A 15780-nucleotide genomic window follows, 5' to 3' on the forward strand; every position below is an offset into this window, starting at 1 on the left:
ATGAATTGGGGTCGATGGACCTTGTTCCATTTTGGACGAGGTACATCGACGATATCTTCTTCATGTGGCAGGGCACTCCATCTGATCTTGAACAGTTGATCCGTACCCTTAATGACAATGATCTCAATATCCATCTTACATTTGTATATAGTGGCGAATTTTTGGATTTCCTTGATGTGTCAATAAGGAGAGACCCTACCGGCACCTTACAAACTGATATTTATAGGAAGGAAACCTCAACAAATACACTTCTGCATGCTACTTCCGGCCACCCACATCATATGATTAATTCTGTGCCTGTGGGGCAATTTCTCCGCCTCCGTAGAATATGTTCTTCGGAGGTGGATTTTCGCATCCAAGCAGAGGACCTGATGGAGCGGTTTAAAATCCGCGGATATAGTAATAGGTCCATCAAGCGGGCATTCAATCGTGCGAAACACGCTGATCGGTATAACCTCCTATTTGGCAATGAAACAAGATCTAATCCTGATAGCGCTTCCAAACTTAGATTTATTACCACCTTTAGTTCTCAAGCAGATAGGGTTAGGTCCATTCTGCAAGGGGCTTGGCCAATTTTGCGGGTGGACCCTAATATTGCCAAATTAATTCCGGAGAAACCCTCTATGGCATTTCGGCGAGCAAAAAATCTGAAGGACCACCTGGTCTCCAGTCATTACTCTAGTGATGGGGTATCTACATTCCTTGATAGTCTGTCTAGAACTGTAGGGTGTTATCCGTGTGGCAGGTGTGTCGCCTGCCCCAATGTTGTAAGATGTAATGAGTTCTCAAATTATAATAACACCAAACAATTTTCCATCAGACAGCGGATTACTTGTACCACGAGATATGTAATATATCATGCCACATGTCCGTGTGGGTTGATATATGTGGGATTAACAACACGTCAGTTAAAAGTCCGCATAAGAGAACATGTGTTGGGAATTGAGGCGGCACTTGTCCACACGGATACATCCACCCTGAAGACTCTACCCCGCCACTTTAAGGAGTTTCACAATTGTGATAGTACCTCCCTAAAAGTTAAAGGGATTGATGCCCTTAAAATTGACATTAGGGGGGGTGGCCTTACTAAAAGACTGGGTAGACTGGAGACCAGGTGGATTTGGAAACTTAACACTGTATCCCCCTTTGGCCTTAATGAGGGCCTTTCCTTTGCCCCCTTTCTCTGATCTGTTGGCTGCGATGTATCATAGCCGAGCAATCGGTCGTGCTGCTTTTGTTTTTAACTTTGGTTTTAACTTTTTTCTTATATACTTTTTCAGATCTATGTTTGTGATGTTATCCCCATGCCCATGTGAAAATACAGTGTGAACTGTTATGGTTCTCAATGGCAAGAGAACATAGCCCAGCATACATAGGAACTAGCTCTTGGAAGGATGGAAACTTAAACTGACCATGAACTAAACCTGCCGCACAACTAACAGTAGCCGGGTAGCGTAGCCTGCGTTTTATCCCTAGACGCCCAGCGCCGGCCGGAGGACTAACTAATCCTGGCAGAGGAAAATATAGTCCTGGCTCACCTCTAGAGAAATTTCCCCGAAAGGCAGACAGAGGCCCCCACATATATTGGCGGTGATTTAAGATGAAAATGACAAACGTAGTATGAAAATAGGTTTAGCAAAATCGAGGTCCGCTTACTAGATAGCAGGAAGACAGAAAGGGTACTTTCATGGTCAGCTGAAAACCCTATCAATACACCATCCTGAAATTACTTTAAGACTCTAGTATTAACTCATAACATCAGAGTGGCAATTTCAGATCACAAGAGCTTTCCAGACACAGAAACGAAACTGCAGCTGTGAACTGGAACAAAATGCAAAAAACAAACAAGGACAAAAGTCCGACTTAGCTGGAAGTTGTCTAGTAGCAGGAACATGCACAGAAAGGCTTCTGATTACAATGTTGACCGGCATGGAAGTGACAGAGGAGCAAGGTTAAATAGCGACTCCCACATCCTGATGGGAACAGGTGAACAGAGGGGATGATGCACACAAGTTCAATTCCACCAGTGGCCACCGGGGGAGCCCAAAATCCAATTTCACAACAGTACCCCCCCCTCAAGGAGGGGGCACCGAACCCTCACCAGAACCACCAGGGCGATCAGGATGAGCCCTATGAAAGGCACGGACCAGATCGGAGGCATGAACATCAGAGGCAGTCACCCAAGAATTATCCTCCTGACCGTATCCCTTCCATTTGACCAGATACTGGAGTTTCCGTCTGGAAACACGGGAGTCCAAGATTTTTTCCACAACGTACTCCAACTCGCCCTCAACCAACACCGGAGCAGGAGGCTCAACGGAAGGCACAACCGGTACCTCATACCTGCGCAACAATGACCGATGAAAAACATTATGAATAGAAAAAGATGCAGGGAGGTCCAAACGGAAGGACACAGGGTTAAGAATCTCCAATATTTTGTACGGGCCGATGAACCGAGGCTTAAACTTAGGAGAAGAAACCCTCATAGGGACAAAACGAGAAGACAACCACACCAAGTCCCCGACACAAAGCCGAGGACCAACCCGACGCCGGCGGTTGGCAAAAAGCTGAGTCTTCTCCTGGGACAACTTCAAATTGTCCACCACCTGCCCCCAAATCTGATGCAACCTCTCCACCACAGCATCCACTCCAGGACAATCCGAAGATTCCACCTGACCGGAGGAAAATCGAGGATGAAACCCCGAATTACAGAAAAAAGGAGACACCAAGGTGGCAGAGCTGGCCCGATTATTGAGGGCAAACTCCGTTAAAGGCAAAAAAGCAACCCAATCATCCTGATCTGCAGACACAAAACACCTCAAATATGTCTCCAAAGTCTGATTCGTCCGCTCGGTCTGGCCATTAGTCTGAGGATGGAAAGCAGACGAGAAAGACAAATCTATGCCCATCCTAGCACAGAATGCCCGCCAAAATCTAGACACGAATTGGGTTCCTCTGTCAGAAACGATATTCTCCGGAATACCATGCAAACGAACCACATTTTGAAAAAACAGAGGAACCAACTCGGAAGAAGAAGGCAACTTAGGCAGGGGAACCAAATGGACCATCTTAGAGAAACGGTCACACACCACCCAGATGACAGACATCTTCTGAGAAACAGGAAGATCCGAAATAAAATCCATCGAGATGTGCGTCCAAGGCCTCTTCGGGATAGGCAAGGGCAACAACAATCCACTAGCCCGAGAACAACAAGGCTTGGCCCGAGCACAAACGTCACAAGACTGCACAAAGCCTCGTACATCTCGTGACAGGGAAGGCCACCAGAAGGACCTTGCCACCAAATCCCTGGTACCAAAGATTCCAGGATGACCTGCCAACGCAGAAGAATGAACCTCAGAAATGACTTTACTGGTCCAATCATCAGGAACAAACAGTCTACCAGGTGGGCAACGATCAGGTCTATCCGCCTGAAAATCCTGCAAGGCCCGCCGCAGGTCTGGAGAAACGGCAGACAATATCACTCCATCCTTAAGGATACCTGTAGGTTCAGAATTACCAGGGGAGTCAGGCTCAAAACTCCTAGAAAGGGCATCAGCCTTAACATTCTTAGAACCCAGTAGGTATGACACCACAAAATTAAACCGAGAGAAAAACAACGACCAGCGCGCCTGTCTAGGATTCAGGCGTCTGGCGCACTCAAGATAAATTAAATTTTTGTGGTCGGTCAATACCACCACCTGATGTCTAGCCCCCTCAAGCCAATGACGCCACTCCTCAAAAGCCCACTTCATGGCCAAAAGCTCCCGATTCCCAATATCATAATTCCGCTCGGCGGGCGAAAATTTACGAGAAAAAAAAGCACAAGGTTTCATCACGGAGCAGTCGGAACTTCTTTGCGACAAAACCGCCCCAGCTCCGATTTCAGAAGCGTCGACCTCAACCTGAAAAGGAAGAGCAACATCAGGCTGACGCAACACAGGGGCGGAAGAAAAGCGGCGCTTAAGCTCCCGAAAGGCCTCCACAGCAGCAGGGGACCAATCAGCAACATCAGCACCCTTCTTAGTCAAATCAGTCAATGGTTTAACAACATCAGAAAAACCAGCAATAAATCGACGATAAAAGTTAGCAAAGCCCAAAAATTTCTGAAGACTCTTAAGAGAAGAGGGTTGCGTCCAATCACAAATAGCCCGAACCTTGACAGGATCCATCTCGATGGAAGAGGGGGAAAAAATGTATCCCAAGAAGGAAATCTTTTGAACCCCAAAAACGCACTTAGAACCCTTCACACACAAGGAATTAGACCGCAAAACCTGAAAAACCCTCCTGACCTGCTGGACATGAGAGTCCCAGTCATCCGAAAAAATCAGAATATCATCCAGATACACGATCATAAATTTATCCAAATAATCACGGAAAATGTCATGCATAAAGGACTGAAAGACTGAAGGGGCATTTGAAAGGCCAAAAGGCATCACCAAATACTCAAAGTGGCCCTCGGGCATATTAAATGCGGTTTTCCACTCATCCCCCTGCTTAATTCGCACCAAATTATACGCCCCACGGAGATCTATCTTAGAGAACCACTTGGCCCCCTTTATGCGAGCAAACAAATCAGTCAGCAGTGGCAACGGATATTGATATTTAACCGTGATTTTATTCAAAAGCCGATAATCAATACACGGCCTCAAAGAGCCATCTTTCTTAGACACAAAGAAAAAACCGGCTCCTAAGGGAGATGACGAAGGACAAATATGTCCCTTTTCCAAGGACTCCTTTATATATTCTCGCATAGCAGCATGTTCAGGCACAGACAGATTAAATAAACGACCCTTAGGGTATTTACTACCCGGAATCAAATCTATGGCACAATCGCACTCCCGGTGCGGAGGTAATGAACCAAGCTTAGGTTCTTCAAAAACGTCACGATAGTCAGACAAGAATTCAGGAATCTCAGAGGGAATAGATGACGAAATGGAAACCAAAGGTACGTCCCCATGCATCCCCTTACATCCCCAGCTTAACACAGACATAGCGTTCCAGTCGAGGACTGGGTTATGAGATTGCAGCCATGGCAATCCAAGCACCAACACATCATGTAGATTATACAGCACAAGAAAGCGAATAATCTCCTGATGATCCGGATTAATTCGCATAGTTACTTGTGTCCAGTATTGTGGTTTATTACTAGCCAATGGGGTGGAGTCAATCCCCTTCAGAGGTATAGGAGTTTCAAGAGGCTCTAAATCATACCCACAGCGTTTGGCAAAGGACCAATCCATAAGACTCAAAGCGGCGCCAGAGTCGACATAGGCATCCGCGGTAATAGATGATAAAGAACAAATCAGGGTCACAGATAGAATAAACTTAGACTGAAAAGTGCCAATTGAAACTGACTTATCAAGCTTCTTAGTACGCTTAGAGCATGTTGATATAACATGAGTTGAATCACCACAATAAAAGCACAACCCATTTTTTCGTCTAAAATTCTGCCGTTCGCTTCTGGACAGAATTCTATCACATTGCATATTCTCTGGCGTCTTCTCAGTAGACACCGCCAAATGGTGCACAGGTTTGCGCTCCCGCAGACATCTATCGATCTGGATAGCCATTGTCATGGACTCATTCAGACCCGCAGGCACAGGGAACCCCACCATAACATCCTTAACGGCATCAGAGAGACCCTCTCTGAAATTCGCCGCCAGGGCGCACTCATTCCACTGAGTAAGCACAGACCATTTACGGAATTTTTGGCAGTATATTTCAACTTCATCTTGCCCCTGAGATAGGGACATCAAGGCTTTTTCCGCCTGAAGCTCTAAATGAGGTTCCTCATAAAGCAACCCCAAGGCCAGAAAAAACGCATCCACATTGAGCAACGCAGGATCCCCTGGAGCCAATGCAAAAGCCCAATCTTGAGGGTCGCCCCGGAGCAAGGAAATCACAATCCTGACCTGCTGAGCAGGATCTCCAGCAGAGCGAGATTTCAGGGACAAAAACAACTTGCAATTATTTTTGAAATTTTGAAAGCAAGATCTATTCCCCGAGAAAAATTCAGGCAAAGGAATTCTAGGTTCAGATATAGGAACATGAACAACAAAATCTTGTAAATTTTGAACTTTCGTGGTGAGATTATTCAAACCTGCAGCTAAACTCTGAATATCCATTTTAAACAGGTGAACACAGAGCCATTCCAGGATTAGAAGGAGAGAGAGAGAGGAAGGCTGCAATATAGGCAGACTTGCAAGTGATTCAATTGAAAGCACACTCAGAACTGAAGGAAAAAAAAAAATAAAATTTTTCAGCAGACTTCTTTTTTCTCTCCTTTCTCTGCCAATTAATTTAACCCTTTGTGTGCCGGTCAAACTGTTATGGTTCTCAATGGCAAGAGAACATAGCCCAGCATACATAGGAACTAGCTCTTGGAAGGATGGAAACTTAAACTGACCATGAACTAAACCTGCCGCACAACTAACAGTAGCCGGGTAGCGTAGCCTGCGTTTTATCCCTAGACGCCCAGCGCCGGCCGGAGGACTAACTAATCCTGGCAGAGGAAAATATAGTCCTGGCTCACCTCTAGAGAAATTTCCCCGAAAGGCAGACAGAGGCCCCCACATATATTGGCGGTGATTTAAGATGAAAATGACAAAAGTAGTATGAAAATAGGTTTAGCAAAATCGAGGTCCGCTTACTAGATAGCAGGAAGACAGAAAGGGTACTTTCATGGTCAGCTGAAAACCCTATCAATACACCATCCTGAAATTACTTTAAGACTCTAGTATTAACTCATAACATCAGAGTGGCAATTTCAGATCACAAGAGCTTTCCAGACACAGAAACGAAACTGCAGCTGTGAACTGGAACAAAATGCAAAAAACAAACAAGGACAAAAGTCCGACTTAGCTGGAAGTTGTCTGGTAGCAGGAACATGCACAGAAAGGCTTCTGATTACAATGTTGACCGGCATGGAAGTGACAGAGGAGCAAGGTTAAATAGCGACTCCCACATCCTGATGGGAACAGGTGAACAGAGGGGATGATGCACACAAGTTCAATTCCACCAGTGGCCACCGGGGGAGCCCAAAATCCAATTTCACAACAGTGAACATTATCTACTAGGCAGTATCACTGCCTTTCAACAATCGGCGTTATGTCTAGTTTTGTATTTTATATAAACTTTGGGTATGTTCATTATATGTATTTTTTATTTGTATTTGTCCTTGGTTGTGATTTATATCTTATATGGTTGTTTGGTGTATTATATTGCTTTTTGTATGTGTATATATATGTTTATGATGTCCCATACTATTGCATTAGTCAATTTCATATGGTGCTTTGGGTGTATAATTTGGGTTATATTTTCTTTATATATATATTGTTCCATACATGTACCACATTGTGTTCCTTATCTATGGATTGCGTTTTTCCTTGTTTGTATACATCAACATATTTATACACGTTTATCTAGTGCCCTGCTTTATGGGCACATTTTACCTTTACCAAGATGGCCGCTCCTATACTTCCGGTCTGACGTATTGTGCATAGTTCCGGTTTCTCCGTACCTCTGTGCCGTCCCCCCGCGTCTGATCACATGGGCCCATGTGTATCGGCGTGGTGGGCGGATTCTTAGGTGATGGGTTTCCGGGTGCGCTTGTACTTAAGGATAGGGGATTACCTCACGGGTATGCCTCCCTTGAGGAAGGGACACCCGAAACGCGCGTCGGGAGGAGGGGGACATCGAGGTGCCGGCGTGATACTCACATCATATTGGTATGTTATATTTCCCATGTCGATCCATCTATACTTCCTTCTTATATCTCCACTACTGGACTATACTATGCGCATGTGAATAAGTTGGTTGATGGACTACATGTGGGTTTTACTCCTGCCATTGGTATTGCGGGTGCCGCTCTGTTCCCCCTATATGCAGTCACGGCCCATGAGCCGGTTTTAACCCTTTACTGTGATTGTTTGACCTGTCTCATTTGTTATAATTCCAATAAAGTTGTCTTTTTTTCTACCATTGGGACTCGTACACCGTTCTGTTGTGGTAATGTGTATAGTAGTTGAAAAGGCAGTAGGCCCTGGCTGAACGGGGCGGTCCTGTAACAGAAAGGAGAGGCAGTAGGTCTGGTGCCGATAGGACAGGCGGTCCTGCAGATCCAAAGTAGGAGAATGAAAAAGTTAAAGTGCCTTATAATGTGATTATAGGAAGGTCTTTAGTGGATTTAGAGTGTGAGTCCTTAAAGGCAATGTTAAATTATTGTTCAATAATGTTTGCATCTAGTAGAATACCCGGTTGGGTAATGAGAGCTAATTGTAGCCTGTTGCTATGATATTTAATTATGTTTGTAACGTTAAAGTGTCCTCACCTCCCATAAAGGGAAGCCTGTTCAAATATACTTATTGTTTTGCACTCAACGAAAATTGTATGTCTTTTTGCTAACCTGTATTGTTGTTTTCTTCCCAGTCCCGGAGTACTGTGTTTAACCAGGGGGGAGTGCAGCGCCCCAGAGTCCTGGTCGTTGCAGTACTGTGGATCCGCCACTATGGGGAGCCATGGTGCGTTCGATGGCACTGAAGGAGTTCATCTGACCAGGTATCACAGACACCAATATGTTTCACAGCAGGGCCTCCGGGGGGAGCTAAGGGTTCTATTCATTAGGCCACTCCCCACCATAGTGGGTAAACTGGGGGTTAGGCAGGAAGTTAGAGGAGAAAGCTGACTGGATTGAACGAAGCAACACCTTGTGGCAGAGGGTGTTGTGGAGGAAGAGACAGTAGGGTCTCTGTCAGGGGTGGGATCCTGACAGAGGCTTGGCATTAGAAAGAACGTAACGGGACCGTGCCTGCTCAGCATAGCGGCGGTGCCCAAGAAAGGACTAGAAGCGAGATAGATTGTGCTGAGTGAGAAACGAGATCAAGCAAAAAGGAGAATACCAGTAGGGGTCATGCTGTAGGACCGGAGCAACATCCTACTGAGGCGCATTACCGGTGGCCGGAACGCCGAGGGAGTGGAATAGCATACAGCTTCAAGCCATACTCCAAACAGCGGCAGGGCAGTCAGTTTAAGGCGGGCTGTCTACCACATATCACCTATGAAGTCTTGGGGGGCAATTGCGGGAGAGGGGCGTCTCTAGGGTCCCGGAAGAACTCCAGGCCTACCTGACAAACGGGTGCCGTTCCAACCTGAATAACAGGGAGGGATGGAATACGAGAAGAACATCAGTGAATCGAGTTGTGAGGGAACTTAAGAAACAGACACAACAGTTGTGGGGTACTTTCCGTGAGCACAGCAGGGAAGGACTACAACACATAGCGCTAAGAAGGAGGGCACTGATTTCCACCTGTGAGGAGAACTCTGGAAGTGCCATCGGACCGACCGGACTTGCGCAGCCTGGTGAACCGTATTCTGGACTGCGGACTGAGAGATCTCCAGTAAAGAGGTAAAGAGACTGCAACCTGGTGTCCTTGTTATTTACCGCGACCTGCACCCCACAACTGCACCGCTACACCACCGTTACTGCACCATCATCATCACTTATTCTACCGGACGTCCCCCACTGACAAACAGGGCCACGGACCGGGTCTAGCCACCGTGACAACCCCAGAACTGAGACCCAGAGGCCCGGCTCCGGGTACCCCTAGGCCCTGCAGCGGTGTGGGGGCGCTCCACATGGACGTCAGAGGCCGGTACCGACATCCTCTCTTCAGGATCATACCCCTTCCAATGTACCATATATTGAAGCAACCGATGAACAAGATGAGAGTCTAAGACCTTTGTTATCTGGAACTCCAGATTACCATCGATAATGACATGAGAAGGTGGTAGAGGCGAAGGTACCGCAGATGTCACATACATTTTGAGAAGCGAACTATGAAAAGCATTATAGATTCTAAAGGTAAGTGGTAAAGCAAGGCGGAATGCTACCAGATTGACGATGGCTAAGACCCTATAAGGACCGATAAACCTGGGACCCAGTTTCCTAGATGGAACCTTCAGCTTGATGTTCCTCCAGGATAGCCATACCAAGTCACCAACACACAGGTCCGGACCCACCACACGTCTCTGATCAGTAACACGCATAGTTAGAACCCATCTTTCTCAAATTATTAGTCACCCCCTGCCATCTAGTAGAGATGGAAAATGAAAACCGTTCTTCCTCTGGTAATCCGGAAGGGTGATTACCATTGAAAGAACTAAACTGTGGATGGAACCCATATGCCCCGTAAAACGGGGACTTACCGGTTGATTCCTGACAACGATTATTTACTGCAAATTAAGCCAACGATAGGTAGGTAACCCAGTCCTCCAGATCCTCAGACACCAAACATCTGAGATATTTCTCTAAATTCTGATTAACCCGTTCAGTCTAACCATTAGACTGCGGGTAAAGCGCAGAAAAAAAAAGACAAATGGCTCCCCAGACGAGTACAAAGTGCTCTCCAAAATTTGGAGATAAACTGCACCCAACGATCAGAAACAATATCGGTAGGAATCCCATGCAGTCTAATAATTTCCCTGACAAAAATTTGAGCCAGAGATTTGGCATTAAGCAAAGCAGGTAAAGCAATAAAATGACACATTTTGCTGAATCTGTCCACCACCAGGATTACAGTGTTCCCTGAAGATACAGGTAGGTCTGCAATAAAATCGACCAATGAGTGAGTCCAAGGTCTGCTGGGAATCTCCAGTGGTTTTGAACAGCCCCTGACAGACGAGTATGTTAGGTCTTAGAACGTGCACAGATATTGCAGGTGGCCACAAACTCTCAAACATCCTTATGAGCACCTGGCCACCAAAAACACTGAGTAAGTAGGTCCGTGGTGGCCTTATTTCCAGGATGTCCAGCCAACACCGTATCACGATATTCACTGAGGACTCTAAGACAGAGATTGACTGGAACAAACAGTTTACCAGGTGGCCAGGTAGCAGGGGCATCCCCCTGAGCATCAACAACCTCTCTTTCCAGATTGGAGCATATAGACCCCATCACTACCCCCTTTTGGAGAATAGCAACTGGTTTGCACTTATCGCCTCCCCTAGGAAAGCAACGGGACAGGGCATCTGCCTTAACATTTTTGCTCCCTGGCCTAAAAGTAACAAAAAAGTTAAATCTGGTAAAAAATAATGCCCATCTTGCCTGTCGTGGTGTAAGACGTTTCGCCGAGTCAAAGTATACCAGATTCTTATAATCTGTGATAACCATTACTAGGTGAATCGCTCCCTCCAAGAAATAATGCCACTCCACAAATGCCCATTTGATAGCTACAGGAAAGATATACATCTTGGTACCGTGTTAGCCAGTAGATAGAAAGATGTTTAGAATTGAGAGTCCTCAGTGGTTGATACCTTTTAATGGCTAACTGAAAAGATGGTAAGAAATTGCAAGCTTTCGAGACTACACAGGTCTCTTCATCAGGCATAGACTAATACAAATTCTGAAGAATCACATATTTATGCACAACATAGCACAGAAAAAAAAACCCCATGGATAAGACAGGTGACATGAAGCAGAATTACCATGAGTGATAAACAGTTATGTCCATTAATATTGGGCCAGTTCTTAGATAAGGAATGTTTTATTGTCCTCTGATTGGGGTCTCTGTTGTGATGACTAGGGTTGAGCGACATTTATTTTTATAGGATCGGGTCGGGTTTCACGAAACCCGACTTTCTCAAAAGTCGGGTCGAGTGAAATCGGCCGATCCTATAAAAAAGTCGGGGTCGGCCGAAACACGAAACCCAATGCAGTGCAATGGGATGCTATGGTTCCCAGGGTCTGAAGGAGAGGAAACTCTCCTTCAGGCCCTGGGATCCATATTAAAGTGTAAAATAAAGAATCAAAATAAAAAATATTGATATACTCATCCTCGGACGCGCCCTGGTACTAACCGGCAGGCTTCCTTCCTAAGAATGAGCGCGTGAATGACCTGCGGTGACGTCGCGGCTTGTGATTGGTCGCGAGCGGTCACATGGACAAGCCGCGACGTCATCTAAGGTCCTTCACGCGCTCATTCTTAGTAAGGAAGGCTGCCGGAAAGAAGCAGGGCGCGTCCGAGGGTGAGTATATTCCTATTAGGTATATACTCACCCTCGGACGTGCCCTGCTTCTTTCCGGCAGCCTTCCTAAGAATGAGCGCGTGAAGGATCTTAGATGACGTCGCGGCTTGTGATTGGTCGCGTGACCGCCCATGTGACCGCCCGTGACCAATCACAAGCCGCGACGTCACCGCAGGTCATTCACGCGCTCATTCTTAGGAAGGAAGCCTGCCGGTTAGTACCAGGGCGCGTCCGAGGGTGAGTATATCAATATTTTTTATTTTGATTCTTTATTTAACACTTAAATATGGATTCCGATACCGATTCCCGATATCGCAAACATATCGGAACTCGGTATCGGAATTCTGATACCAGATTCAGAAGATCGCCGACCTCATGGCCGACCCCACACAGGGGTCGGGTTTCATGAAACCCGACTTTGCCAAAAGTCGGCGACTTCTGAAAATGGCCGACCCGTTTCGCTCAACCCTAGTGATGACCCCTCGTCTGAGGGGCAAGTTCCTTAGTTGATGTAAAAAGACATAAATCCATGCGACACATTCATTCCACCACTAAGACAGTCAAAGGTCGTCATCAGTTTATATTCCCAGACTCTTCTGTCTCTCTGAATTTTAAAGTTACCTTTTAACACAAATCCACAAATCTGGAAATCCAGGAAGACCAATTATTTCATGTGTGGGCACCCTTACTGAGCAGGTATCTGGGTGGGTAGAGGGTATTCTTAAACCCCTGGTAAAGGATACACCCAGCTTCATTCAGGACACAACTGACCTATTGAGTAAACTATCAGCAATAGGTCCTCTACCAGAAGGAACCATCCTGGCCACCATGGATGTGGAATCTTTGTACTCCAATATCCCACACCAGGATGGATTAAATGCCTGCAAATTCTTCCTGGAAAACACAGGGACTGATGCGAATTCTGGGGTGAAACTTATAAAATTCATCCTCACCCACAATTACTTTGAATTTGACAAGAAGATCTATCTACAGGAGAATGGCACAGCAATGGGAAGTAAAATGGCCCCACAGTATGCAAATCTTTTCATGGCCAAGATTGAAAGCGACTTTTTGTCCTCATGTCCCATCAGGCCTCTGGCGTACTACCGCTACATTGATGACATTTTAATCATCTGGACGAAGTCTGAACCACAGCTAAAGATGTTCCATGAACAGTTTAATCAATTTCACCCTACCATCAACTTGACACTCAACTACTCCTGTACTGAAATTAACTTTTTGGACACCATCATTAAGCTGCAGAACAATAAAATAGAGACATCCCTGTATCAGAAGCCAATCGACCGTCCAACATACCTTAAATGGGACAATTTCCATCCAAAACACATAAAAAACTCCATTGTCTACAGCCAAGCCATCAGATACAATCGTATATGTTCCAACCCAATGGATAGGGATGAACACCTTGATCGCCTCAGAAAGACCTTTTTGAATCAGGGCTACCATCCAAGAACAATTGAAAACCAGATTACAAGAGCCACCAGAATATCAAGGAATCACCTGCTACATTACAAAGCCAAAGAAGAAAATAACCGGGTACCTCTAGTGGTCAGTCACCTACAATCCAAATCTGGAGGTGCTAAGGGGAGCTGCACGGAAATTACAACCTTTACTACAAAAAGATGCTCGATTACAATCCATTTTTCCAGACTCCCCACTACTGTGTTTTAGGCAGCCCCCAAATCTAAGAAGCATCATTGTCAAGAGCTCGCTGTCCTCTCCAACAGCTGCAGGTACCTTTCCCTGCAATCAGAAAAAATGTAAAACCTGTCCATTTATAATGACCACGGACAAGATAAAGATCCCCAACTCACATCAGGACTACAAGATACCAGGTATTTTCAGCTGCGTCACTTCTAATGTGGTGTACCTAATTATTTGTACTAAATGTCCAACTGGGGGCCTGTATGTAGGGGAGACAGGGCAGAAACTGAGAACAAGAATGAATTCTCACCGCCACACAATAAGAGAAAAAAGAATGGATCTACCTGTGGCAATACATTTTTGTCTCCCAAATCATAACATTATGGACATGAAATTACTTGTGTTAAAAGGTAACTTTAAAACTCAGAGAGACAGAAGAGTCTGGGAATATAAACTGATGACGACCTTTGACTGTCTTAGTGGTGGAATGAATGTGTCGCATGGATTTATGTCTTTTTACATCAACTAAGGAACTTGCCCCTCAGACGAGGGGTCATCACAACAGAGACCCCAATCAGAGGACAATAAAACATTTCTTATCTAAGAACTGGCCCAATATTTATTGACATAACTGTTTATCACTCATGGTAATTCTGCTTCATGTCACCTGTCTTATCCATGGTTTTTTTTTTCTGTGCTATGTTGTGCATAAATATGTGATTCTTCAGAATTTGTATTAGTCTATGCCTGATGAAGAGACCTGTGTAGTCTCGAAAGCTTGCAATTTGTTACCATCTTTTCAGTTAGCCATTAAAAGGTATCAACCACTGAGGACTCTCAATTCTAAACATCTTTCATTTGATAGGTAAGAGTTCTTTATTACCAACATCGTAATTTCTCTCAGCTGGTGACAGTTTCTTGGAACAATAAGCACATGGTTGCCATTTACCAGGAAACACACCTTGCGATAATACAGCCCCCACTCCCACCTCAGACGCATCGATCTTCACAATGAGAGGCTGAGAGATGTCAGGCTGGACAAGAAACGGCGCAGAAGCAAAACACCTGTAAGGATTCCGGACTTTCCTTGTGCCTGTTCGCCCTGATCCAAGATGGAGTCTTGGATCTCGCCCTTTCAAGGAACTTCCTATCTTTCCTGATTATTTAAGTCCGGGTCATGTGTTCTCCTGTGCCAGAGTATTTTGTGCTGCTGGCTCCTGAGCGTCTGCCTGTTTGCTGGTGAACTCCCTGCTTCTGCTGCTCACTACTTGGTGGTCTGCCTCACCCCATTCAGCTGCCTCTCGCCTCTGGAACTGCTGCGAAGGGCAGCACACCAGTGGAATTATGCCCAATATAATGCTGCACAAAGGTTGATGGCCCCATAAGATGCTCAATAGAATAATATGCCCCATATGCTGCTCCATAAAGGTTGATGGCCCCATAAGATTCTCCATAGCATATTATGCCCCATATAATGCTGCACAAAGGTTGATGGCCCCATAAGATGCTCAATAAAATAATATTCCACATATGCTGCTCCATAAAGGTTGATGGCCCCATAAGATTCTCCATAGCATATTATGCCCCATATAATGCTGCATAAAGGTGATGGCCCCATAAGATGCTCAATAGAATAATATGCCCCATATGCTGCTCCATAAAGGTTGATGTCCCCATAAGATGCTCCATAGAATAATAAGCCTGGTATGCTGATGCTGCGGCGATAAAAAAGAAAAAAATGACATAGTCACCTCTCGTTGCTGGGAGCCAGGTGTCAGAGTCGCCGCTGGCTCAGGCCCCCGACACTTGCGATATTCATCTGTCCCCGTTCCACCGCCATGTGCCGCTGTGTCTTCCGGGTCTCTGCAGTCACTGTTCAGGCAGAGGATGCGCACTAAACTTGTCATCGCACCCTCTGACCTGAACGTCACAGCCAGAGGACGCGGAAGACAGAGCGCGGCAGTGGAGCGGGGACAGGTGAATATCGCATGGCTCACCCTCCCCCATCATATTCACCGCCTCCTGGCATGGTCTCTCTGTATGTCCCTGCTTCTCTGATGGTCTCCGGCATGTGCTGGCAGCTTGTTCCTGTGT

The sequence above is a fragment of the Ranitomeya variabilis genome, chromosome 7, assembly GCF_051348905.1.
Source record: "Ranitomeya variabilis isolate aRanVar5 chromosome 7, aRanVar5.hap1, whole genome shotgun sequence".
Taxonomy (NCBI): domain Eukaryota; kingdom Metazoa; phylum Chordata; class Amphibia; order Anura; family Dendrobatidae; genus Ranitomeya; species Ranitomeya variabilis.